Source organism: Sceloporus occidentalis, unplaced genomic scaffold (genome assembly GCF_023333645.1).
Source record: "Sceloporus occidentalis isolate IW3139 unplaced genomic scaffold, rSceOcc1.0.p SCAF_1, whole genome shotgun sequence".
NCBI classification, from domain to species: Eukaryota; Metazoa; Chordata; class Lepidosauria; order Squamata; family Phrynosomatidae; genus Sceloporus; species Sceloporus occidentalis.
The window spans coordinates 59,181,664-59,209,609 of NW_028316981.1; the positions used below are offsets into that span (position 1 = coordinate 59,181,664).

The window sequence follows — 27,946 nt, forward strand, 5'->3', positions numbered from 1 at the left end:
GCATTGGCAAAAAGTTGGACGAAATTATCCTTGATGCCCTTCTAATTCTGTGATTCAATGGATCTCTCTCTTATATATATATTGATTCTGTGGATCAATATATATAATATGTAGAATAAATGATATAATTTCCTAGATACAGTTGAACTAACTTATTGCCTGTTTTATGGACTAGTTCCATGACGTTGGGCAGAACAGCATAATTTCTAATAACAATGCCATCCTTTCTATTATTACATTCACTGGCATTTATGCAGTTCCTGTAAAATTTCCCATTATATTATTTATCAGACGTGAGGAGATTGGAAATGCTTACAGGGAGGGAGGTAATGAAATCTTGTTTGGGTAGTCAAATATTTCCAAACAGTAATGTTTCCTGTCATTATAGCGGAAATAATTTCATGGCTTTCTAAGGAGATTGTCATCACTAGATTTATTTTACATTAAATTACTGGTACATGGCCCCTTGACAGCATTAATATAATTATTTTGAAGTTCTTCTGATCCTTAATTTTAAAACTTGTTTTATTTCTAATTATGAAAATAATGCAATAATATATAATAATATATTATGAAAATAATTTATCTAGAGCCTGTAGGATAAAAATCCATAGGTTAAATTACATAATTACTTTTAATTACATAATTATAGTGCTTTTAACCATGTGGAGGTGAAAGGTTGCTGTTAGATGTAGAAGTCTCAGTAAGGAACAACATGTATTTCTTTAGATTTTTATACAAGACATACAGTGAGATCTGACCTTGACTTTGGACATTGGATGATTATAGCAAATATAGCCCTGTTACGGTTTTTAGAACCATAGAGACACCTTTGTAATTCACTAAGTGGACTTTAGCAAAGACTTCATTTAACTTTAGTATAGTCCATAGGTAATCAGTGGCGGGAACTTAACTGACAGCAATTTAACATGATTGGGTAAGGTAATTACATAATTACCAGTAGTGTTTATAAATGTATAAGGATATTTTTATTGGGAGAAAAAACCAATTGCTTTCTAACTAAGAAGAAAACTAAATAAACAGGTTTGTTGTCACAGGTTAAGAGCACATGCTCCTCTTATGAAATGTGTTCTTGTTATGCAGTGAAGTGCATTTGCGTTAAAGTACTGTGTAGCGTTGCTATTTTGCTTCAGACCTCTGCAGGGTCATCTGTTTTGAAGTGGAGCATAGTTAGTATATCAAATAGCTATTTTGTACTCTAAAGACTGTAGACTTCAACTGTGCTTACTCGTGTGTGTAAGAGAGAGAGAAGGGGTGTGTGTGTGTGTGTGTGTGTGTGTGTGAGAGAGAGAGAGAGAGAGTCAACATGTAGTGGTTTGGAGACCAAGGTAAGAATTCCTGCTCAAGCATGGAAACCCACTGGGTGATCCTGAACAAGTCACACTCTCTCAACCTGAGAAGAAGGCAAAGAAACAAATCTTGCCATGAAAACCTCATGATAGGTTCTTGCCTTAGTTTCACCATAAATCAGAAACAGCACAATGACAACACACACACACACACACACACGGAGAGAGAGAGAGAGAGATCCAGGAGGAAATCCTTGTTAAATTTTGGATTTTAGTCTGAATACATTTAAGCAAATTATTAACATGTTTTAGTAATACTTTTTATTCTCTGTGAGCCAAGGCATGGTGTCTGTGTTTCTCCTAATATCATGGGTATGGAAACCTCTGCATTAGTGTCATTATGCATAGAATCAAGTATGCCTGAGATTACTGTTAACTGTGGCAAATTGCTCTCTTCTCTGTAACAACAGATAATCCAGATACATCCAGCCTTTGATATGCATTCCACATTAGAAGGTTTGGTTCGGACGTAGTCATGTTTAATATGAAACTTAACCATGGGCCTTGAATTAGCTATGATTTCAATAAGTCTGCTCCAAGTATGGATCCAACCCATACTGTTAGCTCAATTTACTTTTGCCATGAGTAAAGAGAGAATTATTGCAGACCCTTTTTATGAAATTAAAAAGACTTAGTACATTTAATTTGTGAGTCTTCTACTCAGTTGTCCCACCTTTAAGTAACATTAAAGGTCTAAGTAACCATGGATGTTTATCACAGAACAAACACATTTGAAGATTAAAAAATGAGTTTCCAATAACTACATAGTCTGTCTTGTAGACTGGGAATGTGATCCTTTCCACATGTTTACTAATTTTATTTGTGTGGGAATTGATCCCAGAAATACTCAGCTTGTTCTGATTGGAAGCTGATGCATTTAGTCTTTCAATACCCAGTTCCTTTATCAAAACTATTGCTCAATAAACTGTTAAGCCAATGCTTGAGAAAGTGGCTTAATAAAAAAATTTCCACTGTTCCATTGGGTTTGATTCTTCCACACAGTAAAGTGATGCAAGCAGCAAACTAAAGAAAAGAAAAATAATTTTGATACCAGGTGTTGATACACTTTTCTTTATTGGCAATTGTGTACAGACAGGGAAAATTTAATTTTGAAGAGCTAGATCAAAATCAACAGGTAGATGTCGTGTGGCAGTTGCATAGCAGCTGAGTGGCAGGAGGATTTGGATGGATATATATATTATCATTTTCTTGAGTATTGGGAAACCTTGATGGGGATAATCCTGGACTGACAAAGACAGTTCGGGACTTATTCAGTGCAAACATTTCACATTTTATGCAGAAAACAGCATTTTTGGACAAGATACATGATTTTTCTGCACAGAAAAATAATATTTCTTCATGTTATATGAGTAGAAGATTCTGTTTTCTCTGAAGAAAAGGTTGTTTTTGCACAAAAATACCATGTGTAACTTTTGCACACAATAAGCCCCAACCAGCAAATAGTCTTCAAAAACAAAACCAAAAAACCTTCTAAAATTGCCTGCTGCTTTCTATGACAATGAAATTAGCAAAAAAATTACATGCCTGTTTTCAGCTTAGAGCTAATAGTAGCCACAAGGGGAAAATGTGAGTTCAAAAGTATGAGACAGGGTGTTAGCCCGCCTTAACCTTCTGTGTTAATCCACCTTAACGCACTCCTTAATTTAGGTCCTTGTCCAAATTGGTTTCCCCCCAGTCATCCCCTCCCATATGACTCTTTTTCTAGGGGGGAAAATGCTGATGGGGGGCGGGGGGGACCATGGAAAGTTTCAGTTAAGGAATGTCTGTGCAGCACAGAGTTTGGCCTTAACTAAAGCAATGGTTTAAGAAGTTGTCCCCAAATGAATAATTATGAGATGACGAGAAACACTTTGAAATCAATACCTTTGTTTGTGCGTGGGGTGGGTGGGGAGTTTTGGCATAAACCTTTTGTATTCATGTATACAGGGTTTGTTTAGGATCTTCCTTTTCCTTTTGTTTTGTTCCTTCCTTAAATAAAATGTTACATGTTGGCTTTGTTTCTTTTGACTAGATGATCCAGTCACTGTTGGAGGCACATTGCCACGGCAAAATCTCATGCTGTACATTGATCACCTGTCCAACCTTTGCCTAGAGTGTGATCCCCAGTTCCTTCAAGAGATCCAACTTTACCTGTCTGTAACGAAGAGGAGGAGGGAGACATCTGGGATAACCAGGCATCAGAGCATTAACACCAGAGCAGGTTACATTGCATTATGTATACTAGTGTTCTGCCTAATGTCCGACCCCTTGCAGAGGTTTGTCCACAGGTGGTATCTCTGAATATGTACCTGTGCCTAATTATTAAATTCTTTTTCTAGGTGTCCCCAACATTCCAGACCAGCCCACTTCTCTTCTCCAGCCATTATTTTTCTTCTTGCTCTGGGCATGTATACTGGTAGCTTCCTTGCCCGTTTTTTCCTCCACACTAGGAAGAGAGCTTTGATATCTACAAAGCAGACATGGTTTCACTTACTGTCTTAAGGACTGCCCCCTAGGAGACTAGCACAGCCCACACACAATCCTGGAAAATGTCCAGCTTTTTCTCTAAGCAGAATGTGAACCTGTGACCTTGGGTGCCTCAGGCAAAAGGGCTGCCTACAGAGCCACTGATACCCATGCCATCAATAAGCTTTAAATGCCAGCTGCAGAGAGATAATGATTTCAGTGTGTAAAAGGCTTTGCTGTGGAGACTTTAGCTCACACAGATGGCGTGTCAGAGTCAGTGTGCTGATATTTTTATACAACATTTCCATTCTCGAGCTATTGCTAATATACTTGGAGGGACACTTTTGGAGAGATTAAAGCTTCAGAGCTGGATATTCTTAAGGGGCTACCCAACTCAATATGGCTCATGAAGTGACTGGAGTACAGTATAAGTTTTTAATAAAATGCCTCTCCCTCCTCTCTTGTTTGGAGTTTAAACCCAGAATTTGCAACAGGAGTCACAGTGTTGTGTCAAGTGAATGGGAATTAAAAAGAGAAAATGGCAGTGAGTATCAGAACATAAGGTAACTCAAAACATCAGGAAACTTGGGGAAATTTATTTTTATCCTGATCTATATAATATTGTGTTTTGTTTTGTTTTTTTAAAGGCACATTCCTTTTCTCTCTTACCAGAGAACTGCTTCTGAGTAGGCATTATAGGATTGCACCATTTAATAATCAGATTAAGTCACAATATTAGCAATCTCTCATAGATAAAACCTTTCCATAGAATATTTTAATACATATAATGAGGGGTTAAAACTTTTATGCTAATATAAATTACAAATAATATTTAATAAACCTTTTGGCAATATTCATTTAGGCAGCAATTCTCTCCATAAATCTCATACATCCTATGGACTTCAATGGAATTGGTGTAATCTAACTTTATTTAGGATTCAGTTAACATGGTTTATGACAATAGTCACAGTAAACAGCTAGTTCTATCTTGATATATCTTGATTTTATCTTGAGTTGGCCTAAGTACATATATAGACAGAAAACTGATTATGACTTACAGATTTAACACTGCTTTTTTCCATTCTGAAGTGAACCAGGAGGTTAAACAGAGATATGTTCTTCAGTATGTTCTAAGCAAAACTAAAAATTATTTTAAAAAACTGTTTAGTAAATTTTTCCAGTTATTATTTTATAAGTTTGATCTTGATCTCCCATAAAGCTTTGTTATAAATTCAGGGAAAGTAAATTAATGAATGCATTTTTAGCATTTGACAAGTTAACATGGTGTTGTTTTTTTTTAAAAAAAATACACATTTGTTGGTCATCTGAATATAACAGAGTGCAACCACTTCATGGCATTATATGACTTGCAGTCACATGGACATGTAGCTGGACGTTGTGATTCATTTTAGTTTTTGGGTTTATGTATGTGTAGGTTGGATGTAGCCAGAAGATTATGGTGTGACCTGTTCTCTTCTCACATGCAGTTACAGACATGGGTGAGGAATGTTTGTTAAGTGTGCCTTACTTGAACATTTATAGGCAGTGGGGACAGTAGTTTATGAAAATAACCTTAAAAATATAGAATATAGAAAAATAAAATGAAAACATGAGGGCAGGACACGGCCTGTATTTATCTCCTTAGCTTCCACTAAATAGTAGAATATCATATATCTTTTGAATAATAAACCAGCTGAAGCAAAGGAACTGTATCACTTGCTTGTGTACAAAGTGCTAGTGTTCCTTTTTAATTGCTGTTGCCAAAATGACGTTTATACTTTTTTTCCTTTTTGTTTATATCAATATGCAAATATAGTTAAACGTTTTCCATGCTATGATGACAAGTCCATTAAGGCAGAGCTTGCTACCTAATCCTAGGGTTGCCATAAGTCAGGACCTCCAAACTAGGACAAATGTAGGACAAATGTAGGAAAACATTTTCAAATGTAGGACACATTTTTAAATGGAGGACACACAAAAAAATTGTTGATTTTTAAAAAATGTTAATATAAATGCATGTTTCTTAGGCATGATCAAAATGGAGGACATTTTGGCATTATTCCTAGATAGAATAATAAATAAAAATACACAGGGGAAAATAAATAAAAATACACAGGGGAAAAACAAATAAAAATACACAGGGGGAAAAATATTGGAAATGGCCACGCACCTCTCCTCCTCCTCCTCTTCCTCCTCCTTGGCATCAAAGGACATGGTCCTCTCCCCTCTGCTGCCTTGCTGGGCCCAGTCCACGTGGGGACCAAACAGAGGAGCTCCTCCTCTTGAGGCTGGCTGGCCAATGGGGGCAGACTGGGGCTGGAACAGCCCTGCCCCCTGCCAGCACTCACAGGTTCCGGCCTGCAGCGGGGCAGGCTGTTCAGCCGTTGCCCAGCCAGCCTGCCCTCAGGAGGAGGAGCTCCTCCTGCTTAGCCCTGCGTACGGCCCTGAAAGGGCACGCACGCAGGGCAAGCAGAAGCGTCGGCGAAGGCTGCGTTGGGGGTGGCGGCCCCAGGAGGAGCGGCTGCATGCGACGGCCGCTGCCACAGCCGCCACAGTGGCAACCTCCTCAACCCAAGACAAACCTGGGTCAAGGAGGAAACCATGTGGGGATGCCCCCTACCAATTGAAAACCAGGAATGTCCCGCCCTCCAGGCCGGATATGGCAACCCTACCTAATCCAGCACTCTTGCTTTTCTTGCACAAAGAGTATGGAAATCATAGTTGCTTTGCATATGTGACTGGAACTGAGTTGAGTTGAAATTCTCATTTTGCTCTAGGGCAGGAACTTTTGCCTCTCCAGATCAAAATGTGAACTTCAGCAATTTTTAGCATAGCATGATCACAGCTCTATATAGCCATTAATGGATACACCTGGGTTCTGAATTCTGCAGACTTCCTGAAGTTGTTGAACTGCAACTTCCAGTATCCCTACCCTTTGTAGCCAGTGGTGATGAATGCTGATAGCTACAGTCCAACAATGCCTGAGTGTCACAAGATTCCTATCCCTGACCTAAATCCAGTTTGGTCCCAACATTGAATCAGTGGAATTTACCTAATTATTGACTTGCCAGATCTATTCGAGTTAGAAATGACAATTGGATTTAGGCCCCAACATTATCTAGAGCATTGTTTGTTGGGCCTTGGTCATGTTTGGGGGGAGGATCCAAGATGATTCTCATGAAAATAATTCATGTACTAAAATATTTGTGAAATTTTCATGGCCTATGTTGAGAGAAGCAACATGAGGCGAGATCTTCCTTATATTGTACATTTTCTTGGTGATATTGCTTCTTGTTCTCCTAGCTGTAGGCTGGCATGCACACTGAGAACAAACAAACAAGCAACTTTCTATGTAGATGCACAATATAATTATCAAATTGTGATTGTGATAGTCATAGTATTTCTAAATATAGAGTTATCAACAATGCCAAGATAAAAATCTAGCAGCTCTACTCAGGCTTGCCTCCACACCATTTTTTTGTGGAGTTTCTGTTGAGATGATCAGCAAAGACACTATTTGCAATGCAATTTTGACATATTCATTTTTCCACTAGAAGCCAGCTGGAATCTATTATGAATTCTGAAAAGGCTCAGAAACAGTAACAGATGTTGTGCTTGGGGTGGGGGTGGAGGGGAGAGATTTCATCCTGTATAACTTACCTGCCTGTGAAACCACCATCTCCTTTGCTATTCCTCCCATTTTTCTCCCTAATACCCCAGCTCTTAACTGGAAATTACAGTTGTGGCCTGCCCATTGTACTGTGAAAGCAATAAAGTTTCGTTCTGGAACATGGGAATCCCATGTTCACCACCCAGTTGTTAAACTCAGCAACTGAGCATGTCAACCTCGAAGTAAACATCATTGCTTTTAATGAAACTTGCTGTTAGACAAGTATGTATAGGGTTGGGGCAGACAGGGTGCTGAACATTAGCCTAACCTACCTTACACATTTGTACTGAGGTTACAGCATTGCTCAGAGATCCCTTGAAGAAACATGAGATACAAATGTACCAAAGATTGTACTGTTAATTGTCTGATTCTACAAATGCCCATCGTCCTTCTGGTTTTAGTATCTATCTGTTAGGGTTAGCCTGCCTTAAAACTGAGGTTGTCCCACATTTAAAAATGGTGCAATAATTCTGAATAGGGTAAATTCTCAAAGATGGTTGACCAATGAGAATTTGAACAGGCACTGCAGTGCTGCCCTGATAGCTTTAACAAGCCTGTCAGATAGTTTTAATCCAGTCATATGGGAATGCAGGTAGTGTTGCAGCCACTTGTGAAACATGAAACTACAAGAACAGCTGAATAAATTCAAAGATATTTTGAACATTCTAACCTTTGTCTTTCAAGGGGAAAAAAATCTGATAATGAACAAAAACTTAATACCAATTTATTTTCTTTTTGTTCTTCAGTTCAGTAGCTGTAAAGAGACTTACATTTTCTTAGGGATGCAGGCTTAACAAAGTATTAGCTAAGGCCGTCTCCCCCCTCCCCCCCTGCCCTCCTTCACACTCTGGTATATTTAGTTCTGTATGTAGTCTATTCCTTCTCACTCATTAAGGAATGAATCTGGTTTCTGTTTTGTTCAATACTGTATATACATTGCACCCATAAATATTTGAACTAAGTAAATATAGCATCTCAAACATGGAAAAGCTTTCATTATAAATTGGGGGCTGGGAGGGTCTTTTAAAACATTCTATTCATTGGCCAAATGTTGCCCTTTGGAAAAAAAAGTTTGTAAGCCAAAAAATATGATGTATTCCTGTCTGCTATATTGCAACAGACTCTTTCCTAGATTATGTCTTGATTTGCACATTTTATATGTCTAGTGATCTGGTGATGAGGGAGTGCTAGGAGAGGCCTGTAGATTCCCATTTCAGAAACACATGGCCAGCGTTCAGCTATATCTGGGGCTAATTTCCTTCTTTTGCTTCATTTAAGGTGCCTCATTCTGGTTTACAAGCAGTAGAATTGAAAGTAATTTTCTGACTTGGAAATATGGTGAGTTTGTTCCTAAGTGGGAGTAGCGGGGGTCAGAAAATTTATTTTATTTTTTAAGTGCTAAGCAAAACTAGGATAACCTAAAAAGTAGTTTTCCATGATGAATTAACACAGAAGTGAAAGACTGCCCATTACAAAAACGCATTACAAACAGTTGTCCTGGAAAGCTACCTAAGAGGAACGAGTACCAAAACATTTTATATCTAGGCTGATAGTGATTTCATAAATTGACTGCATATGTGCACCCTTAAGCATGTTTGTAATTACACTGACTGAAGGGAAAACATTGTTTCATCAAGGTTTTTTTTTTAATTGAGACGTTCACATGAATAACATTAAACTCAAGCATGTTTGGTACCTGGATCTTAAATAGTTTTATTTTTTGCAATAAAGAATTTAGAGTTGCATAATTAGTATGGAGTAGATTCATAAACATGTATTATACAAGCATTTAAACAGTGGGTGGTCTAGCAGCATCCACCTGAGCTAATAAGGCTGGGGTAATTAAGGCAAAACAGTTTCTCCAGACAATAGGAATAATCTATTTCCAAATGGCTGTAAGGCTTGTTCACACATGCATAAAGGTTGCTTGAATTAAAACTGGAATCAAAAGTAAGGTTGGATGGGGAGGAGCAGAGTAACAAATCCATCATGTCATCCTAGGCCCTGCTAGCTTTTGCTAACCAAAACAGAACGAGGGGACCTTTCACTCCCATTCGGTCCTTATTTAATATTCCCCCATGTCTTTTAAGGCATGGTGGCAGGGGAAATTGATACACCAGATACAGGCAGGTCCAGCTTCACACTCCACCAAATGCATCTGAGGAAGTAGACTTAAGTCTACAAAAGCTATACTTCTTTTTTCAGATAGGCCCAGTTCAGACGGGCAGGAAGGGACAGCGAGACACCGTCCCTTTCTGCCCTGAATCTGTGCTGTGGCAGTGGCACCAATCTGGCCTCAGCAGAGCACAAAAAGGAGCCATCTTTTCCAGTTCCTTTTTGTGCCTCTAAAGAGGTGCCATAGCTGCTGCCTGGCAGTTTGGTCACACCCCTTTGGCACAACCCCATTTGGGCACTTCACCAAAGGGATGTCATCAATGCACATGCCATCTGAATGGGCACGTGCAAGTATGGCGCCCAGGCAGTGTGGGAAGGGGTGTGTGTGGGGATGCTCAGCCCTCACCCCACCTACAGACCGTCACTTTTCACCCATCTGTATCAGGTCTTAATCTCAAAAGTGCTACAAGATCTCTCTGAACACTGATTCTTCGGACTAACATAGCTATATCTTTGAATTAAAGAACAACAGTGGTAAATCTACATAGCTCTCTGAACATGCAGTAGGGGCCTCCATGACAGTGGCATCCTCACATCTGCCATCAGAGAGAAATTGGTGTGTTGCCTCAGTCTAATCCTAACTCTTTCCACCAAGCTAGGTCTGGTGTTAAAAACTGCTTTTTAAACTCCCAGCAACATGTGTGAACAGTCTCTTTTACTTTGTGTGGGATTAGAAGGTAGTACATTCTAGCTGTTATGATTAATCTGTGATTCTTCACTTACACATGTACATCATCAGTTCTTCCTACAGTTAGCAGTGCATATACAGATGTAAACAGGTCCTGGATCTTTTGTAACCTACCTAATTCAGCTGAAAGTGGCCACACACACTGAGAACACAGTGAATTAAAATGCTATCTGTTGCTAGATCAACTGACTTTACAGGGTGGTATGAAAAATAGGAGTTGTAAAAATGCATATACAGTTGGCCCATGTGCGCAGCCTGGGCATGTGCGTCGGGCACACATGCTATTAGAAATGACGGAGGTCACCCCTCCACACATAATTGAGGTTGCGGATCTCAGATCCATGAGTTAGGGGTAGTGACTGTACATTGAAAGTGACAGCCAGGCTTTTTTATGTTTAAAAAAAGCCACAAAAAGGAATGCAGTGCAAGACTGACTGGAAAGAAAAGAAATTTGTAACACAATCTTTCATGTAGTTGATTTTAGTCCATACAAGCTTGTGCTAGATTCCCCCCCCCCCCGCCTAGACTTCATGTATACTGTAGAAATAATGGAATTTGACACCACTTTAAGTGCTATAGATCTGTCCTGTGGTATCCTGGGATTTGTGGTTTTACAAGAGCTTTAGGCTGGTCTGCCAAAGAGTACTGGTGCCTCCCAAAACAATAAATTTCAGGATTCTGTAGGATGGAGCCATAGTAGTTAAAGTGGTGTCCATGCCTTGTTTATACAATCCCTGTCCAGTTTGGATTGTGCACAACCCCAGACTCCAGTTCTGGTGTGGGCAGTTTGGATGTTATCTGGCAATTTAAGTCTCAAGAACCAGATGAACTACATCGAAGGGTATTAGAAGAACTGGCAAATGTAATCTCAGAGCCATTGGCAATAATCTTTGAGAACTCCTGGAGAACAAGAGAAGTCCCAACAGACTGGAGGAGGACAAACATTGTCCTCATCTTCAAAGAGGGAAAAAAAGAGGATTCCAACAATTATCGTCCAGTTAGTCTGACATCAATACCAGGAAAGATTCTAGAGCAGCTCATTAAACACAGAGTCTGTGAACATTTAGCAGGGAATGTGATAATCACAGAAAGTCAACACGGGTTTCTCAAAGCACATGACAATGGAGCTGAAATGTGGCAGCAAGTGGCAGGAATTGCCAAGAAATAGTCTGGGCCAACAAAAAAGTCATCAGGGTGTTTAAAAATAAAACAAGCAGTCAACAAAAACTGACAAGAACTGTAGCAACAAATATCTCAACATACAGCAACTTCCTAGAGGAGTCCATGCTGATATTAAGTTATCAGGAAGCCTCAGCACCAGTTTTGTATTTTGTATTCTAATTAAGTGGTGTACTGGTAAATGTCTATGCAGATCTGCTTTTTCTCATACAGGCAGGATTCCAAAATAATGAATGATTAGAGAAATAGAAGTGAATTATACATTCATGAATTCATGATGTATGCACAAAGATTTAAATACACTTAATGACAACAAGCTACATTTCTGGAAATAATGTTTTATTTATTTATTTATTTATTTATTTATTTATTTAAAGAAAAAAGCTTATGGAAATTGGCCTTCTTGTCTAAATGATTCAGTCAGTAGATTAACATTCTCAATCAAAGCCAGCATTAAGAATCAAAATGCATTTGGAAGAGCAAGAATTCCACTAAATGGATTAACATATATTTCTATAACTCTGTTCTGAAGTCATTTTTTCCATCTGTTTTAAGTAAGAATCATTCTATTGTCCTACAGAATTTGCAAAATGTGCAGCCAGACTGATGAGGCCTCATTCTTGCATTCTAATGTCCTTGGTTTTAGAGTGTTGAAAGTGGGATTAATAGAAACATCAGGTTGTGTGTTTTTCAAAAATGACGTTGGCCCTTATTGCACACGGCCATCAAAGTGGCAGGATAATGTGATAACCATGAGTTGGATTCCCCCCTCATGCAAAACATTGTCACCGCGAGCCATGGGAAACCATAGTAAAAGTGGGTTTTCAAATGTCCCAGGTTCTCTCTCCTCCCTTCAATTTCTCTCTTTGTCTTTGTCTTACTTCTGTTGGTGCAAACTGATTTTAAAAGTGGCAAAGGTAGTTTGCATTTAATTAACTTGGTACCAGTAAGGGAGATAAGGGGATTAAATCTAGATTCAGGCAAAAGCAGACTGCTGCTTTCTTAGTTTGTGTGTTTTTTCCTCATTAATAGCTCTGGTCATCTTGACCACACTCTGAAGTTGATCAGCCACATGTGTCCTGTTACATCTGTGAACTGATGGAGGCTGTGGAGCCATCTTCTGATTGCATCTGATGAAATCACAAAAGCTTATGCCAAATTCGACTTTTTGGTCTTTAAAGCAGAGGTGTATAATGCATGGAAGACAGGGAACAATTGCCCCTCTCCCACAACATGCCCTGTCATCATTTTGAAAAAGACTGCAGAAGAAAATGGACAGGGTTCTGGGGTTCTTGTGGGGGTGTAGTGTAGTGGGAATATTTTTGCATATTTTCAGGCATTGGGGGGCTTTCTGCATCATTGTAGGGCAAAAAGTGTCTGAAAATGGCACAGAATTTTTTTAAAAAAACCTTCTGGGTGGGTTATGGAGCTTTGAGGGAGTGGCGAGAGGCTTCAGGGGATACAAAAATGGGGTACTGTGGCCACATGCAGTCTGGGGACCACACTATGCCCACTCCTGCTTTAAAGACTCTATTTTTATTGTTGAATGGCATCTTCCAAATGTAGATGTCCTCCAAATGTAGGATCCTTGGTGCCACAGTGGTTAAATGCCAGTACTTCCAGCCACAAGGCTGTAAGTTCAATTCTAGGCAGGATTCCAAGGTCCACTTGGAGCCAGTTTGTTAGGGGCTAGGTAAATTGTAAATCGCTTAGGGAGTGCTAGTTAACTGATAAGTGGTATAGAAATGTACTTGCTATAGATGTCATTCTCCATAAAAGACATACAAAATTGGAGTCTGTACATATATAACTGTAATACATGTAGTCTTATGGTCATCATATCCACATTTATCATAGTATACCCATGGTGACTACAAGCTTCCACAGAGATAGGGGAGAAAATGAGTGGAAAGGCTCATGCCTTGCACATAATTTCTCATGCAGGACGTTTGAAACTGAGGGAAACTTCACAGGATGGAACCATAACAGTTAAGCTGAGATTAAACTGTTATAAGTGTATAATGCAGAGGTACACATTGGCGGGTTACAGACCACCCATTTGGGGCGGGCTGTACCCGCCCCTTTCCCTGGTGTATTGGGGCCTCAGCTGTCAGAACGGCAGCCGCTGAGGCACCGATCCGCCGCTTTTCAGGCTGCGAGGAAGCGGCAAAACGCCGCTTCCCCGCAGCCTGAAAAGGGGTGTCCTTGGGGCTTCAAGCCCCAAAAACACCCCACGGCGGTGGGGAGGAGGAGAAAGGGGCCACTTGGCCCCTTTCTCCCTTGCTTCGCTGGGCGCAGCCGTCTGAAGGCTGTACCCAGCGATGCAAAGCGGCGCCGCAAACCAGGAAGGAGCTCCGAAATGGAGCTCCTTCCTGGTCCATGGAAAGGGCGCACTAAGCGCCCTGGCATGGACCGACAACGTCACATCCGCGCCGCCCTGTATAGAGGTCGTGACGTCCTCATGGCGGCCCCCATGTGGAAAGGGAGCCGCCATTTTGTATGGACTCAGTCTGTACTAGGGTTAGGGGGGTGCGGAAGCACCGCACCTTCCTAACCCTAGTATGGACTGAGTCCGTACTTTCATGGCGGTGTGTAACCCGCCTCAGATGTTTATTAGAGGAGAGGAAAAGACTTGACTATCTTATCAACTGAATCCAGTGTTTCCCTGCAGAGGAACAAAGATCTCCTTACACCCACAGAAAACTTCTTTGATGAAGTGCAATTATTTCTACTAATAGAATAGCAGAGGAGGTCATCTATCTATCCAGACTACTCATACTTGGTTCCTGATCTCCCCTCCTCATCCTCAAGGTATTTATTCAGGTGTGGTTAGCTGGGTCCTGTCATAAAAGTGATTGAGGGAAACAGTGATGAAAAAGGCGTATCTTTGCATTAGACGTGAGTGGGAAAAGAGTATCATTATGTGCATGTTTTACAGCAGTTAACTTGCTGTTGGTGTCATAAGAATACTAAATAACAATAACAGATAAGAAGGATGGCATGAAGAGAGCTTGTGAGATTAGAAAACAGCTAAGCAGAGCAAACATGAACCCTCAGAGAGTCAATTAATTGGATCCAGGAGCAGATTCTGAATCTCTAAGGGTTGTTGTTGTGTGCCTTCAATCAGCTCTGAGTTATGGTGAACCTATACTAAGGTTTTCTTGCTAAGATTTATTCAAAGGAGATTTGTTCTTGCCTTTCTGCAAGGCTGAGAGGGTGTGACTTGCCCAAGCTCACTCAATGGGTTTCATTGACTGAGCAGGGATTTGAAGTCTGATCTCTCATAGCAATAGGCTCATACTTGAACTATTACACCAAGTTAGAAAATTGTCTTTATTCATTCTCATTTATATCAGAAAACCCACCCTCCTCCACTTCAGTTGGGGCTTTTTGGAAGATTCCCTCTACTGAATTCCAGAACATTGGGAGAGTAAAGAGGAGAAGGGAATCAAAGGTGGTGTTCAGACCACCCCTTTGCGGCAGCCTGCACCAGCCCCTTTCCCTGACGGATCGGGGCCTCAGCTGCCATAGCAGCAGTCCTGGGGCCCCGATCCGCCACTTTTCCAGGCCTGGAAAGGGCTGTCCTTGGGGCTTCATGCCCCAAGGACACCCAACAGCGGCAGGGAAAAAGAGAAAGGGGCCGCTCAGCCCCTTTCTCCTTTGTGTCGCTGGCGCAGCCATGTAAAGGTTGCACCAGTGACACAAACCCAGGAAGGAGCTCCAAAATGGGCCACATGCGCCCTTCCATGGCACCAAGACATCACATCCATGCCGCCACATTCGGCGGTGCCATTCTGGGTGGTCCAGAATGAATTTCCCACGAAAATGGAGGGCCAACTGTAATATTACAAAGACAAAAATTGTCATTTTTGTCTTTGTAATATTTGGCCATAACCTTGCTTTTGCATTTTCTTAACTTTAATTAGTAGTCATTCCAAGTATTTGCTATTTTCTGCTAGAGTAAACTCACTAAACCAATTCTTGAATGTTGCATTAGCACATAGGTAAATCTTATTGATTCAGTAGATCTGCTTTAATTGGTACTAACAATACGATTCAAGCTCAAGTCGTAGGATACAGGTCAGGGTCAATGAACAACATCTACCAGTCATACCACTGCATTGTTCTCAGCCTTGTATTTAGCCAGCAGGGAGGGTATATATTCTTTATGCTTGGAACTCCACCAAGGCCTGACACTTTCCTGTGAAGTGAATCCTACTCTCAAGGAGACCCCTTGTTACTAAGGAGGCTGCTATTCCCAGTCACCTCTGATTATTTCAGCTGAACCTGATCTTTGATTTTGATGTTACTCACACACACCAGAAGCAGGTGCAGTCTCCACCAATCTGGAGGCTCAGTCACCTCCTTCAAGGAACCCCGCCTCCTGTACCCCAAAGGCCTGATTCCAGTTAGTAACATGTATATATGTATATTTGGTTCTTCCATGGCTCTTTGTGTGAGCCAGTGTGGTGTTGTGGTTTGGCTGTCGGACTAGGACTCTGGAGACCAGGGTGTGAATCCTCACTCAGCCATGAAAACTCACTGGGTGACCTTTGACAAACCACACTTTCTCAACCTTAGAAGAAGGCTCTGGCAAAGCTCCTGTGGACAAATCTTGCCCAGGAAACCCCATTATAGGGATCTTAGGTTGCCTTAAGCTAGAAATGATGATGGCACACAATGACAACAACAAGATCTTTCTGTGGAGTTTATGAAATGATGAGGAATCAGAGCTACAGAACATGAAGAAAGGTGATGGAAGAAGAGCATGTTTGTCATTGTGTTGGGAAAATGAACTTAGTTCACATGGGTGGGGAGAGATGAGAGAGTAATGAGGTAAGTGGATTGAATTTCAATGACCAGGCAAATCTACCACATAGGGGAACCTTTCTTTAATCTTTGGTGTTCCTTTCCTCATAAAAGGGAAAATAACCTCATTATGCAGACAATTTTATGAAAAGATGCAAATTAATTAAAAACAGATCTCCTTCCTTGGGAAGCCATGGCCCAGGAAGGAATGATTTGCTTTATGTGACTGATCTTGTTCCTTGGAACTCACTTGTAGAAGGTGATAATAAATGTTAAATGATTCTAGTGAAACTGTTAGTTCCAAAACTATATAGAACAGTGATATTTTCATTATATCCAAGGGCTAAAGAACATCCGGCCTTCATCATAATTTTTTTGTTGCTGTTATGTATAAAAGGTTAATACACTGCCCTTGAGGGATATCTTGGTATCACCTGCACCTAAACTGAAAAGTACTTGTTTAGGAGAAATTTTATTGGAATGAATAATAGTCTTTTCTTCAATAAGGGTGCTTTGAAGGCAAGTGGGAGGAAATGTGCAAGAAGCCAAATCTTTTCAAGTGTCAATACAAATATTCCAAACACCATCTTATTTTTGTTTTCAGGGAGAGATGTTATCTACTGCTCTCCAGCAAGCAGTGATGTGGCTGCTTTTAAAAGACACCCATCCTGCACCATATGTTCTTGGATAATTAGCACCCAGTTTCCCCTGGTTCTAGGCACTAGTAACTGGTTCCCTTTGCCAGTGAGGCAAGTGGGATTCTAATAACAGAAATGAATCCAAGAGCATCCTGAATTGCAGCACTGTGCCTGTAGATTTGGACTATTTATAAATAGTCCTTCCACACTTGCAGAGTGAGACTGGCACCATGAAATCAAACATCACCAGGATGGGATGGACCATAGTAACTCCCCCTCACCCACTCTCTTATCTGAGTTGATGCTGCACAGAGTATCCACCTGGACAAAGTTGGGTAAAGTCTGCTCCACCCCTCCTCCCAACTTACTCAGTTGGGGCAACTCCTTCATTTCTGATCATATCATGAGACTGATCTTATTTTGAGCCATCTTGCCATTAAACAACAGAACTACTTGTCCAAAGGGTCTGATATTCAAATATCCAGAAATCTAAGAGATGGAAGCAGAAACAGAAAGAAGAGCTTGCAAATATCTGTACCTTCTTCTCTGATAATTGATCCCATCCGCCCTCTCTCCAAAATGATGGTGCCCGATCATATTCTATATGCAGACACATCCTGACCCAGCTGTCTGCTCAATACAGTTCAACACAGCTGTACCTTTTATATCCCACAATACCAAGCACCACACAACTTTAGCACTCCAAAAGACAATATTTCACATCTACTTAAAAAATAACCCCCCACCCCCCAAAAAACCCTACTGCCTTTCCAATTGTTAATCTTGAATGGTCCTGTAGCCACACTGTGTCTGAAGTTATTAACACTGTGTGTGTGTGTGTGTAGAGACAGAGAGAAAGGTTTTAGCATCTTTGAATTTTATTTTGTCTTATACAATGGAACTGTTATATTAGCCAAGTATTTGGCAAGTTAGGAAAAAAGTTTGCAAAATTTATCATCAATATTTTTAAACTAAAGATTTCTGGTGATCCACTGTGGTTTTAAAGAGCAGTTTTATATAGCATTAGAGGAAAATAGTGGTTACTTCATATGAAAAAAGATATGAATGCAGGCTTGAATCTGAGACTTAGTTGGCTCACTGAAATCAGTGCTTTCAAAAGGTTTGTTTTAATATGCCTTAGTTAGGCTCCAACCCATTTTTTTTTTTTTTACAGTTGCCTCTACACTGTTGTCAAATATCTCCCTAAGTTTTTTTTTAACATTCATTCAACAACATCACGTGGTGGAAATCCTCAGTATAAAACCACCAGCAACTTTTTGGCTTCTTAGACAAAGCTACAGGGAAGTCTATGTGGGAGTAGGATTTTGTGGTTCAACCACACATTCCCTTTAGTGTCTCAGATCTGTGTGTATTGAGGCAAATTTTCAGTTATTGTGCCTTGAACCACTCTTAGCAGCACAATCCCATGAATATTTCTGTTGAAGAAAATCCCACTGAATAAAGCCTCCCTGGGCCTAAGTAGACATTCATACGCCTTGCAGCCTGAAACTCTGACTTAAAAGCGAAAATCAGGCAGACAGCATCCAACTGGGGCTAAATGATTTTTACATGAAATTTAAATCAAAAAGCCTAAGAAAAGAATTCCCTCTCAGAAGATGAGTGATCAAATTACTACAGTGTCGAAGTAGCACCCAATAGCATACACCACTCCTACCGAGAGGGGGAAATTGCAAGAGGGAAAGAAAACAGCTGCTTTCTATCACATTTTCAAAAGTTTATTAGATTAATAGTTCTCTTTTCCCCACTGTGTTTAATGATTTAAATGATTTTCCTCAATGGACAGAAGACGGAAGAAAAGCAAGTATTAGTGGTAAATGCCATATGTATTCAAACCTTGCCAAAAGTAATTCACATATTTTTGGCTAATGTGTGTATGTTTGGGTTGGGGGAGCCTGTCTGCAGATACTTTGTCCATAGTGTCTTTCTGTCATATCAAGTCATTTTTAAAAAGAAGAAAACACCAGCTATCTTTTTGATAGCTAGAGCTTGCTGGATTTCACTGATATAAACAGAAGATGAAAGATTAAAGGAGAGAAAAATGGTTCAGGTATAAGGCATCTATTAAACACAATGCACTACAGGTCTTTTTCTGTTTCTACATAAAATGACATTTGGACATATTGAAGATCTTATTCAATATTAAAATCATACCAGGAGCTGCCAAATAGTTTCTGGGCAAGATACAAAGTTTTGGTTGTTCCCATTTTAGTCCTTCACAATTTGGGTCCAGATTACTACAGGATCACCATCTCTCTGTCCTGTATACTCAGTTCCACTGTAGGATATTTATTTCAGTCAGCCAGAACTAAGCTGACAACTGTTACCCAGAGGACATTTTCTTCAGCTGTCCCTGGACTGTGGAATGACCTGCTAAAGAAGATAAACTAGTGCCTGTCACCAGTAATGGACTGTATGAGGATAAATAAATTGAAACACAATCCAGAGATGCTCCAGTCAAAAGGCAGATCAAGAAATAGGAACTTAGTCTGTGCTGGATGAAGTTAAAATCCCCTTGAAGATGCAAGTCCACAGTTTGAGTGTATTGCTGAACTTATGGAATCTTGCCTGTGAGAGAGGCACCTTTAAAAGCCGACTCACAGACCTTTGAGTCCAGGAACATCACTCGAGCCCAGCTGTTTGAGAGCAGGTTTGCCTGTGAGAGAGGCACTATTGACATGGCAGTAGTGAAGGGAGGCTATGGCATGTCATTGTTACGATATGGACTCCTCTATTTAGCAGAGCCCCCTCTCACTTGTCCTCATAACATCACCTGCCAGCACAGCAGCAGTGGATATTAGGCTAGGCTAGGGACATGATTCTCCCTACATCATGTATATTGTGATTTTGAAATGTGATTTTATTGTTATTTTTATTTCTCATAGTATTTGCTGTAATCCGCCTTGATTCCTCTGGGAAAAGGCAGAATATAAATTTATTATTATTATTATTATTATTATTATTATTATTATTATTATTATTATTATCTGCCTCTGCAAAAACCCTCCCTGGTTATTGGTGTCCTCTTTATTTACTAGAGTAGGGCTGATCAATGCTGGAATCTGTGATTCTTCCAAATCTGCATTTCTGGAATGACTCTTGTTTTACAAATATTGCAGCGTGCTGTTTCAAATCTGAAGGGCACTCTGAAACTGTAATTTCCACTTCTGAGAACCTCAGTTCATTTACAGTTTTTGCTGTTCTTAATACAGCAACTGATTGTTGTAATTGCTGGCATCTAGAATTTTAATTAATTTTTATGGAATAAAGTCTTTTTATAGCTCCACAGATTATTTCTGTTTCTATAGCTACTTCACTAACAAAGGTCAGAGATAAGGCAACAAGAGATCAGCATTTGGATGGTAAGAGATTATTATCATGTAAACGATCTAAATATTTGAAATATTGGCTCCCGGTAATATCATTTTGACTACACAACTAGCAACTTGTTCTGAACATCAGAAGAAATAAATCAAATAATGGCCCTATTTAAATGGGCACTATGAGGTGCTTCTGTCATGTGTGAGGGGCGGCGCTTTCAGACACCCCTTGCCCCTCGCACGTGATGAGGGCGTCAAAATGCCTTTATGTCACTGCAAGTGTGCCATTGGTGCCTTGCGATGTCACAATGGTGCTGGGGAAAAAGCTGCTTTTTGCGGCTTCTTTTTGCTGCGCGAGGGAGGCGCGCAGTTTGTCCGCTGCTGCTCCCTCGCACAGCAAACTTTTGGGCAGTCTGTATCCTGCGAATGTTATCAATCTTTGGATAATATAGTACCATATATATATAAAGTGTGTGTGTGTGTGTGTGTATAATTTTTTTTAAAAAAATGATATCTTCCTTTAAGAACTATGGAGTCCATTATATTGAATCTAAGGAGAAAATCTCACTTATGCTAGTGATATCAAAGTGAATTTGCAAACACATGCTGATAATATTTATGCCTGGTGTACCAAGGATCAGCTTTGGAATTTTCCAGAAGAGCCAAGTAATTATTAGAGCATTCCACATTCCTTCACGTATAGCCAAAGAAAGCAAGGAATAGTCAGAATTTATTTAACGTTGTCTTGTACTAAAGGTAACAGTTGCATCAGGAAATGAAGATGCAGAAATTAAGAATAGTTATACAAAAGTGTAAAATAAAATAATAAGTAACTCCTTAATATTTATTTATTCATTTCAGCATTTCTATGCAACCTACCATGTCACTATTTCTAGGAACAACATAAGAGTATACAATCATACACTGTGATAAAGAACAACTTAAAAACAAAACGGCTGGCATAAGTCTGCACTGAAACAGTAAGTTTTACTGTACAGAGAGTTTTCTCTTCTAGTTGTTGTCAAATGAGCATCAGCACAATGTAGCATAAGCATGCGGTGTCTGGAGGTGACTGCAGTGTTTGGGCAAGTAAAGCTGGGCATATATAGTCTTTTGCCTGTGCGCCTAAAATGCATCAGTAATAGTACACTGGTCCCTTGGTAGCCACTGGAGTTTGGTTGCAGAACTCCCTACTGATACCAAAATCCATGGCTGCTGAAGTCTCATTAAATGTAATGGCATAGTAAAATGGTGTCCCTTACATAAAATGGCAAAATCAAGGTTTGCTTTTTGAAATTTATATATTTTAAAAATATTTTCAAGCAGTGGGTTCTTGAATCCATGGGTAAAGAAGTCTGTGGTTATGGAAGGCTGACTGTATTTTAAAAAATAGCCATGTTAGTCTGTTTTAGCATAAAGAGACATAAAGAACTCTAGTAGCACTTTTGAGACTGATTGGTAAAAAGAATTTTCTAGAGTAACGTTTGATGGACACAGTCCACTCTGTCAGTTATCTTTTCATCATTACATTTGATGGAATGGATTGTGTCCACAAAACCTTATGCTAGAAATTTCTTCTTCCCAGTTATTCTAAAATGTGCTACTGGAATACTTTTGAAACCATCAGTTCAATTCTCCCATCTCAGACTAAAATAACTGGTCAATGTTGGTGATCAGTACATCAGTGTTCCAGTAGATCAAAAGTGCTTGCATGATGGGGAGAAATATACATAAAATATTCTCTACTGTCTGTGTGGCTTTTGCCATTCAATTGTTCTAGTGACTAGCAAATGATGATTATTGCATTTGAACACTTCTGGAGAGTAACCGGTTGCAGAAGCTTATTCTTGACATTTTTTTGAAGGGGGGTAATCATCTGTATCTAAGGGAGACATTGTAATACTGTCATTATTGGGAAAATGGGAACAGAAATCCCTGGGCAGTTGTGTGGTCAAGTGTAGATAAGGAGACTCTGCCAAAAAAACTCAATATAAAATTTTGAGGTTCTAGTAGAATGTAAATATTGACCACAATAAATGAAGAACAGTTCCCCAACCATTGCCCGACTGCCAAAAATCTGTCTTCTCAAGGGTTATTTATTCACATCCCCTTGTCTAATTTAAACTGACAAGAGCTGCCAGTTCACCAGCTGGTCTACCTGTATCCACTTTTCTAGCAGCAGGAAATATGCATGCTTGAAACTGCTGAGTGAGATCTTATTGACCTCAGATTCTGTCATCCATGTTTCATGTAAACATCAGATATCATGTTTCATTGGTAAATCAGAAAATTTACAACTCATTCCCCCATCCTGCCATATTCCATAACATCATAATGTCACTATGACTGACAGGAAAATAGATAGGCTAACAATTGCCATTCAAAAGAAAACCTTATCTTATGACAGAAACCTTTCAGTGAGTGACCCTATATGTGTTTAATTGACACTTCAGCAAAAATCTAGGGCTGAACCTAAGTTAAGTTGTTATACCAACTCAAATAGACTTATTTTATATGTTGGAACTTGCTAAGTAGATACTTGTACATACTGCATTTATTCAAGATGGCTTATTCTAGTTGGGATTAAGTCCTAATTATTATCTGTTTTAATTGTGAGTCTACAAATTAGTATTGGAATATTTGTGCCTAAAAATTGTTTTGAGAGTATGTGCCTTCAAGTCTCCTGCTGACCTACAGACCCATGAGTTTCTGAGTGTATTCTTAAGCAAGGACTACTCAGAGGCAGTTTTGCCAGTTCCTTCCTCTGAAATCTAGCCTGGAACAGATAGGAGGGAAGGAGCAGCCTGAGGCTATTCTGGCTGCAAGTGGGTGGGGACTGCAGGGACTGCACAGCCTGCTGCCGCCACCAGACCCAAACCACAGATTAGCCTTGTTCTTTTTTGCTCATGTCTAAAGGACAGGAGCGCAGCCTTGGTACAGCTTCTGGCCACATTGAAGGTGTGTATCATATAAACAGTGTGCCTCCAATGTGGCTGAAAGACCTTTATGCCCATGTGTTCCAGGCTGCAGCCAGCAGTACCTGATATTTGTTGGTGGTCTGTCATCCAAATACTGACCAGAGCTGATCCTGCTTAGTTTTCAGTATCAGATTGGATCTGATGCCTTTAAGATATTAGGCCATCTCTATTGTAATTCTGGTACCAAATCAATTTAATGGTGAACCACCTGCAGCAAACAGTGAAGACATAAATTATTCAGTAAAACCTTATTCCACTGAATAAAGAGTAAACTCTCCATTAATTTCAAAGGTGTCATGATTCTAGCCACACTTGTTAAAATATCACCAGGCATTATTGGTAGTAAATCTTGCTGAAAAGTACATTTAAGCTGTCTCAGGAGAACTTATGTTCTATACTTAAACTGTTAGTCATTGACATTTTGAAACCTAGATACTTACTCAGGCTTTCTTCTCAAGCAACAGGATTGTTATCTGATCTTATTTTTTTATTCTGTTTCTGTTCTGTGTTCTCAAACTGTATAAGCAGAAGATCTATAATTTCTAATTTACTGACTCTCTTTTTTTTTACTGATAAAAAAATGTTTGTCCAACATTTTTGTAAGCAGCAAACATATCAAAACTATCCCTGTAGGATTAAACTATGCAATGCATTAAGTGTAGTTAGAGTGGTAAAATATAAATCTCAGAGTTCTATCATGAATCATCATAGTGTCAAAAGCAACAGTCCCCTAATACTGTAACACAAATTCAAATCAGTAGAACCTTAAAACTAAGTACGTTAACATGGGTGTATTCAGATGTTAACATATGCAGCTCTCTAGAAATTATTAGGTGCCCAGGCAGTTCTAAGAATCTATACTATACGTGAGGCCAGATCCATCCAAGAAGGACAAGTAAATCAGTACATAGATCCTTTCATGCAAGATAAAAGTATATGTTAAATACAATATTTTAAACCCTCTTTTCTCTGCAAATAAATACGGGCAAATTTATTTAGCCCCATCTCCCAGTAAAGTGTTTTGGACAAGTACAGAGGGGGAAAATTACAGGATTAATCAACATAATACATGGTTAAACCAAGAAGAAAGAAAAGAGCAGCAAAACAGTACAGCTTGTAAAATCAATGACAAAATAGCAATAGCAATAGTAGCTTCATTTATATACTGCTTCATACCACACTAAGTAGTCTCTAAGCGGTTTATAATGTGTAAGCTAATTGCCCCCAACAAGCTGGGTACTCATTTTAGCAACCTCAGAAGGATGCAAGGCTGAGTTGACCCTGAGCCCCTGGCTGATATTCAACTCACAACCTTGTGGTTTGTGAGTGAATGGTTGCAGCACAGGCATTTAAACACTGTGCCACCAGGGCTGTGATTTTAAAAAAAAAATCTAAAACCATTAAAAAAAAATTCCTGGAACAATAAAATGTCCTCACCTGGTGCTGAAAGGGCCATACATACGGTGGCAAGTTCAATGGTGTCACTAGAGTTTGTGCCACCTGATGCAGTAACTCATAGTGTCACACACACCCCAACTGACCTTATCCCATACCACACATACAGAATCTGTAGTAATTTTTATGTACTAATGTTACTGATCAGTCGTAAATCCAATATATCACTGACTGTAATGGTAATAGTTGTGACACAACTAGCAAAATTAGAACTACACCTTTAAATTGCAATGTAATATACACATCCTAAATGTATTTACATATACATATGTCCAGAGTACTTCAGAGCTAATACAGATTGAGACTGCTTTAACTGCCCTGGCTCCATGCTAGGGAATTCTGGGAACTGTAGACATTTAGTTTTCTCTGTCAGAGAGCTCTGGTGCCACAATAAACTACAACTCAGGCTCATTTGGTGGGAACAAGGGAGAGGGCCTTCTTGGTAGTTGTTCCCAGGCTCTTGAACTCCCTCTCTAGAAACTCTGTTTTCCTTTTAGTGGGAGGTAAAAACATTTTTGTACTGGCTGGCTTTATCAAATTGATGAAGGTTGGGCTTTTAAATACTGAGTAATTCAATTGTCAAGGATTATATATAGTTTTCAATACAGTTTAATATTTTTAATGTGTAGTATTTTAAAAGTACTTAATCATTTTTTAAACTTTACACTTTGCAGTGGTTTTTCATTGTTTTTAATTAATACAATTTGGGGTAGGTAGCTGCCTTGAGTTCCTATATTGGGAGTAAAGCAGCATATAAATAAAATAATAAAAATAGTAAGTCACAATGGGGCACAGCAAAAGTTCCCAATGCACATTAGGCTCTCCTAATGCCCATTGGCAAGCCCTGGCTGGTATTTCATTGTGCATCAGTTCTGTTGTTCTTCTTCTTGTTGTTGTTAGTTGCCTTCGAGTCAACTTTGACTCATGCTGACCATGTGAATGAGACATCTCCATGACCCCCTATTCTCAGCCTCTCTGCTCAGATCTTGCAGGCTCAGGACTGTGGCCTCTGACTGAGTCTAGCCATTTGGCATGTGGTATTCCTCTCTTTCTAGTGCCTTTAACCTTTCCCAGCATCATTGTCTTTTCTGCCTTCTCATGTCTTCTCATTCATTCATTCTCATTCATTCATTGATTCATTGGTGTTTATCACACTATACTCTTATAGAGATACTATTCCACTTTGACTGCTCTAGCTGCCTCCTGTTGCATTCTGGGATTTGCAGTTTTAAGGAGGGGTATTTAGAATTCTCAGGCAGAGAAGTTCTTAGCCTGAGAATTCTAAATACCTCTCCTTAAAACTGCCAATACCAGAATGCAACAGGAGGCAGCTAGAGCAGTCAAAGTGGAATAGTAGCACTATAAGAGTATAGTGTGATAAACATCATTGATTCATTCACTGATTCATTATCATTCATGCCTTCTCATGGTGCATCCAAAATGTGACAGCCTCAATTTAGTCATCTTGGTGGGATACAAACCGCCGCTTTGCGGCGCTTCCCTGCCGCTGCCGTTTGCTCCGTGCGGGAGCTGCAGCAGCCAAACCGCGTGGCTCCCGCGCGGAGCAAAAAAGAAGCTCCATTTCGGAGCTTCTTCTTGCGGCGCACTGATGACGTCGCGAAGCACTGCTGGCGCATTCGCGATGTCATAGGCGCCGCGACACGTCTGGATGCTATGCGTCCAGTACGTAAACATGGCGGCGCCCATGTGGAAGGGGCGCCGCCATCTTGTACGTATAGGATACGTACTAGGGTTAGGGGGGTGCGGAAGCACCGCCCCTTCCTAACCCTAGTACGTATCCTATACGTACTATATGGCGGTTTGTATCCCGCCCTTGGCTTCCAGGGAGAGTTCAATCTTGATCTGCTCTAGTACCCATTTGTTTGTCTTTCTGAGAGTCCATGGTATCCTCAGCACTCTTCTCCAGCACCACATCTCAAATGAGTTGATTTTCTTTCTCTCCATGGTCCAGGTTTTACATCTGTAATGGGAAATACAATCCTACATTTTAGGATTTTGTTTAGTTCTTTCATAGCTGCTTTTCCTGCTCCTAATCTTCTTCTGATTTCTTTATTCCTTTTTCTTATTTCAAGCCTAATGCACAACAGTCAGTTGCCTTCCCTACATAGTAATATAACAGCAGCCCCTTGCTGAATACAGATATTGCAAAACTGCTCAATTCTATTTCACACAGAAATAAGTCCACTTATAAAGATACAAGTCCCCAAGTAAATTTCAGCCAATATTAATTAGTCAGTTTTTAAAAAAAGTTTGAACAGAAATATTGGTACAGTGTTGTGCTCTCTTTCCTTCTCTCTTTCTCTTTCTCACTGCCTTGCTTGTGCTTGGTGTGAGTTAGTCTAAAAAGAATTCAGGAAATAGAGTTATTCAATAAAATGGTTTAGTACTGAAGGCTGTTAATGAATACATTATTTTATGGACAAAGGAAATATGTTTTAGTTGTAGATAAATATTTAGCAAAGTGTTAATAGCATAAATATTGCTAAACTGGCCCCTTCTGGGGGTTGGATTGCTAACAGAACTATCTGACATGGTTTCTTGTTAAAAATGCATGAATTCTCATTTTAATACAATTTTCTTTAGCCATCTCAGGCTAATGGTAATCCTTGTATTCTTTTATATTCATTTTATAAACATATGGTTTGTTGTTTAATTTTTTCCCCTTCAGTACTGCTACAGAAATGTGCCAAATCTGATTCTAATTGCAGAGGAAACTAAAAGAATTTGGAAAACGGGCCCAGAAATTCAGCACTATTTGGATAAAACACATGTGTATTTTAAATGTTTTAGCAATCTGTGTCAGTACTAAAAAAAGAAGCTTCAAAATGGAGCTTCTTTCTGCGGCGCCTCTGTGACGTCGCGAGGCGCCAGGGGCGCATTCGCGACGTCACAGGCGCCGCGACACATTCGGACGCACAGCGTCCGATATGTAAAGATGGCGCCGGCCGTGTGGAACAGCCGGCGCCATATTGTACGGACAGAGTCCGTATTAGACCCAGGGGCGTCTAGAAGAGACGCCCCTTTTTTAAAATGGGACGTCCTGCGGACGTCCCAAGTGCCGGTTTGTAACTGGCCAATGTTACACATAGCTGAAAACCTGGAAAAGTTACTTTTTGGGACCATCATTCCCAGAAGTCCCCTAACTGCTATGATCACTGT

General features: G+C 39.9%; 1 protein-coding gene across 18 annotated transcripts in view; it reads left to right on the forward strand.

Moving 5' to 3' along the window:
- The window catches only part of ERC2 (ELKS/RAB6-interacting/CAST family member 2), a 741,540-nt gene that overhangs the window by 638,583 nt on the left and 75,011 nt on the right, over window positions 1-27,946 (forward strand). For 14 of the 18 annotated variants that reach the window (XM_089522554.1, XM_089522407.1, XM_089522499.1 and 11 more), the window contains one exon: window positions 3,403-3,591. The exons of 1 other annotated variant lie outside the window; for it this stretch is intronic. The gene's annotated coding sequence lies outside the window, so the exon portion shown is untranslated. Of the gene's footprint in view, window positions 1-3,402; window positions 3,592-5,271; window positions 5,336-21,194; window positions 21,314-27,946 lie in introns of all 18 variants that reach the window. 3 more of the 18 variants (XM_089522416.1, XM_089522425.1, XM_089522433.1) reach the window with 3 other exon arrangements.